This window comes from Apteryx rowi, unplaced genomic scaffold (genome assembly GCF_003343035.1).
Source record: "Apteryx rowi isolate R43461 unplaced genomic scaffold, aptRow1 scaffold_39, whole genome shotgun sequence".
Taxonomy (NCBI): Eukaryota; Metazoa; Chordata; class Aves; order Apterygiformes; family Apterygidae; genus Apteryx; species Apteryx rowi.
This window is the reverse complement of record NW_020450418.1, coordinates 3,982,769-3,988,130: the sequence shown is the minus strand read 5'-3', so window position 1 is coordinate 3,988,130 and position 5,362 is coordinate 3,982,769.

The following is a 5,362-nucleotide window of genomic DNA, read 5'->3' as shown; positions in this document are numbered from 1 at the left end:
TTTTTTTGTTTTTTTTAGACAACTTAGGACTGTTGTAATTTCTCCTATGGTGCTGGAAACGGTTGGGCTTCATAACTGTCGAAGTGTTTCCCTCGGTAGCGTAAGCGTTGGGTGACCCTGCGCAGACCGAGCCGCCGCTGCTGCTCACCGACCCGCTCTCGTAACACACTTTCCGTATGGAGCCTAACTGTTTTGCAGTATCGTCCTCGATTTTTCCCACGCAGGTGTGAGACTGCTTGAGAAATCATGAAACACACGCAAACTATAACTTTTGTAGTAGCTGAATTCTGCAATATATAACTTACCGGACAGACATAGAGCATGTTTTTCTGTAACATATCGGAAAAAAATTGCAGGTTTTTTTTTTTTGGTTGGGGTTTTTTTTTTTTTTTTTACAGTCGGCACTTAGATGCATAACATGAACCATAAGAGCATTGTCAACAATTTTTTTCCACGCGATTGCAGAGCGATTTAAAACATCAAACTACTACTATTCACTAAAAAAAAAAGAAAAAAAAGAAAAAAAGTTTGAAATGCTGCACTTACATTAAAAAAAAACATTTTTTCAACAATTTTCAACAATTACACAAAAATTCACGCAGAAATGGGGAAGTTGGTCTGTTTTGACAGAAACTGACAGGAATCAATCAAAACAATCGAATTTTGAATTGAGTAAAGTGCAATTTCATTGGATAGCTAAATATCTTTGTAAGATAGAGATTGTTGAAAATTCTATTTTTGTTTTCCAAGTCCTTCCACCCCAGGACTCTAAATTATTGGGGTAAAAAACAGCCTTGCGAGAAAAAGGGGAGCTATTTTTGCTTTTTATGTTTTTTATTGTTGAACTTGTATCCCTTTAAAACTGAAGGAAAATTAAAAAAAAAAAAACAAATCTAATGGTGCTTTTACCACAATATGTTAACTACATTAAATGCTAATTAATCATTTTCTGTTATCAAAGCACATAACTAAAATGAAATCATAATATCTGTTAATTTTATAAGCTAAAAGTCACTATAATGGATTATGCCAATTCTGACAAATTTTACGTGTTTCCGGCAATATAGGGTTTATCGGTTCTCAAACACCTTGGGAATAACTTAGAATGGTCCAGAAATTAAAACACCTTTGTGTCCCTGAACTGGTACATTTTCTGGACTAYGAAGAAAACAATACAGAAACAAATGCTGATATTACAACTTATGCCAGTTCAAAGCAAGGGCACTTGCTGAAGAAGAAAAAAAAAAAAAAAGTTTGGACCCCAAACGTCCTGTATCTTATGTACAAAAAAAAGGAAAAAAAAAGAAAAAAAAAAAGAGTGCAAGTGATTTTTTCTATCAGACAGCGGAGCACCCCTTTGCTTCACATGCAACTTTAAGAAGGTTTCCTATACTATACATATATATACGTTCTGGTTGGCAAGTCCAGCTAATCAGAGAAAGTCTCTGCATGTTCTAGTGTTAGTAACTAATTTTTATATAGTTAATGTAGGGTAAAGTAGAGTGCATTAAGACACAATATTGTAATCCCTATTCCAGGCACTTGCCTTTAAACTATGTTTGTTCGACCCTTCAGAAGGGTTTCTACTACTGTCCTATACAATCAAGTAACTGAAATTCTTGGGAAGACACTTTGCTCCTCATCTTTTCCCTGAAACGATGTTTTGTTTTGTTTTCTTAATTTGCACGAAACAAAAAAAAAAAAAAAATTCCATATCAATGTGCCTTGCCCTGGATAGCGATTATTTGTGGAATTGTTGCACATGTTCCTATATTGAAAGGGGGTTTTTCCCTAGTCAAGCATTTGGAGACACTTTTTGTAAATGTGACTTTTATGTCAGCCATTGTCAGTTCCAACATCTAGAATTAAGTAGGATGTTAGTTGTTCCGCAGATAGGAGTAGTGTTTATTGTCCTGTATGGTCAGTGGCAGTGCTATTCTGAGATCTGTAGATGCTAGATTATCAGTATTTTTGGATGTTGCTGCATTTTACATTTTATTTGGAGTCTTCCTTTTGTTTTGTTTTGTTTTTTTTTTTCCCAGATATATGAAAATATGCAATACCTGCTTATATCATGTAGAAAAGCTTAGCAATTATTAATTTTTCTTTTAATTTTTTTTTATTTGACCAAAGTTGGTGCTGCACTTGACGCAGTGTGTTTTAGGTGTTTGTCTTTGTACTTTTGTGATTTTGAATGCACATGCAGGAAGGGCTCTTCTTAGAGAAGCAGTCAAACTGTGAAGCACTAAGCTGAACCCTGCTTCAAGCAATTTTTGTTTTACAACTGTTCCTTTCACAAGCAAGCCTTAAAAAAAAAAAAAACTTCCTTTTTCTTCAGATCCCACACCCATTTTTATTAGCAGACTGCAATCAATCCACATTCAATAAAAGTATATAATGCCCATTTTTATATGCACGTTTTTAAACTTCCAAGTTCTGAAAATTGTTTACTGGTTATTCTCTATTTAAGGAAAAAATAAAATGTTTTGGATTTTCATATGTGTCTGATAAGTGGTTGAGTAGTCATTTTGCTCTATTGTATTGTGTGATTGTTAGTATATGGTATCACATCCTCTAGCCAGCATCCTTTGCCTTCCCTATAGCACTTAGCTGGGCATTACTTTATTAAGACATATGTGCACTAAAAAAAAAAATAGCAGCTTTCAGTGCTTCACAGTGAAGGGAAAAAAGCCTAGACAAACATTTTGTCAGAACCTTGCTATGAGACAAGGTATTACCAGTAAATTGGTTGTATATACAATAAAATTGCACCCTTTTTTAAACAAAACAAACTAAGCAATAGTTTGGGCAGTTAGTTGTTTTTAGTGAGCATGTTGTAGTCATGGCTGCAAAGAGAGAGAATTAAACTGCCCACTCAGAAGATATGTAATTTGTATGTTGTATAGTTTTATTGATTACACTGATTTATTCTACCCTATTTTATAATGCAGGACTTTTGTAATGTTGTTTAAATGAGGAAAAATTTCTGTCAAATTAGCTTAGTGGAATTTCTGATTGTTCGTTATAAAGGCAGCGTTCATAGAATTGCTTTTTTTTTTTTTTCCTTTGGGAACTGGATTTAAGTTAAAAACTTTCCTGTTTCCTTTTTGTATGTATTTAAATACAGTTATTTTTCTTCTCTCAATGGTATAGCATATTCCTATGCTTGAGAAGTATAGGCTACTGAAGAACCATTGTAAATGGACATTACAGGTATGCTGTATTTTTGAAGGTATTTTGTCATATTAAGTTTGATGACGCTAAAGTTAGGGAACTCTGAGCAGAATTGCGAGAAAAAAAAATGTTTTAAAGGCTTTAAAACATTAGGTAGGCGGTCGAGGGTGTTCACCGACAGGGGTTGTCAAGTATTACACACTAAATTAAATTTTCGTTCACCGCATTGTCATGCAGAAAACCCGGCAGTTCGGTCGCGTCCAGGTGTCGAGAACAAAGCGGGGCCGGAGCGGCGGCGCCGGAGCGGGAGCGGTGGGGATCCGGCCGGGACACCCGCCGGCCGCTCCCGCGGCGTCCCCGGCGCCCCAACAACTTCTTTTTTCCTTTTTTCTTCTTTTTTTTTTCCCCCCTTTTTTTCCTTTTTTTTTTTTTTTTCCTTTTTTTTCCTCTCTCCTCCCTTTTTCCTTCTCTCCCGAAATTGTCAGACGCACAAATACGCTGACCCGGGTTCGCCCGCCCAAATTCCGAGACCTAAAAATTGCTTAGCCTGAATTGACTTTTTATCAGTTAATTCCTCTCTTTTTTTTTCCCCCCCCCTCCCTCCCCTCTCTTTTTGAGCTAGGGCACTTGCTTTTATCACGCCGCCCACCCCAGCGATGCCGTTATTTATTCTTCTTCCTTCGTCATAAAAACTTACGGGCTTAAAGTTAGGCAGCCGTGGTGTACACACACACACACACACACACACACACACAGAGTCTCTGCTGTTCGTTCTCCCTCCCCCTTAAGGTCGAAGGGGAAAAGAAACACAAAGTTTTCTCAACTCCGCAGTATTCAGTCAGCCCACAGGAATATGCAAAATCCCTCTAACATTTTTTTTTTCTTTCTCTCTTTCTCTTGGTTCCGTATATTTGCAGCTTTGTAGTAACAGTGTTATAAAATATTTACTGTACAAAAATACAAAAAAAACCCAGATGCATAGCCTAAAACAGTTTTTTTTTCCTTGTGGTGAATTTTTTTTTAAGAATGTCAGTTAATATTGTACTTTGCATTGTGTCTCTGGAAATATCTTTTTTTTTTTTTTTTTTTTTTTTTTTTTGGTAGAAGGCCTCCATCGAACAAAATTAAAACCATAACCGGCATGACAATGTAAGGAGAGCTTCAATGGCACCTAAACAATAAATAAATAGCAAAATAAACCTCATGAGGTCTGTCGGAGGCAGGCCCTGTGAAGTTACCACTGCCTGCTAGGCAGGATTTTCATTAAATCAAGCTTACAATGCCAATTTTGTCTTGAAGTCAATGCATGTATTACTGTTTGACAGTAAACCCAGCTATGCCATCATCAAGTCCAAGGCTGCGCAATAGTCTAATTAGTATCGAGTACATTTTCCTTTTATTTTTTCCAATAAAAAAGCAGTGGGATGAAAATTGCTTTGATATATAGCAGGTAACATTGAAGCTATTCCATAGCACTTAACTGTAGTGAATACTGTGTCACCAATTCTGAAATCAATTTAATGTTTAATGCAAATCCATTACATGGTGCTATTACAGGCTGGCAAAATGATTTACAAAAATGTGACAACTTGGGCTCAATTCACTCTGCTTTCCAACAATGTAAATGCATAGCAGTGTTTATCTGCATGAAAACTATGCACTAATCTATCTGAAAAAAAAGAAAAGAAAAGAATATATCAACTTTGGTATCTACTTTCCGTTTACTTCAATCCTTGCCTTTTTGGTCATTGTTATAATGCCAGCTTTAGGACAGAAAGAATTATAAGAAAACCAGCATAATACCTGATATATTAAAATGTAGTGCCTGTGAAATCTGTATTATATTGCTCTTCTGAAGTAAGATTTTTCTACACCGGTAGCCTTCGCTGTCTGTCAGAACCTTCTGATATAGGTGATGTAAAATAACCGTACAATATTAATGCATGCTATTCCATAATGCTTAGTAGCTGTATGAATATTACTCAAAGTTATGTTAGTCTTTTTTTCTGACTTGGTTCTTGTCAGATAGGTTTAAAGATATTTCACTGAGAACGCAAATTCTGTCTTTTCTTGATTTGGGGTGTTTTCAGTATTTTGGAGGTATACATTTACTTAAATTCAGTATTACTTGTGTTTTGGGTTTTTTTTCTTTTTTTTCTTTTTTTTTCCTTTTCTTTTTTTTTTCTTT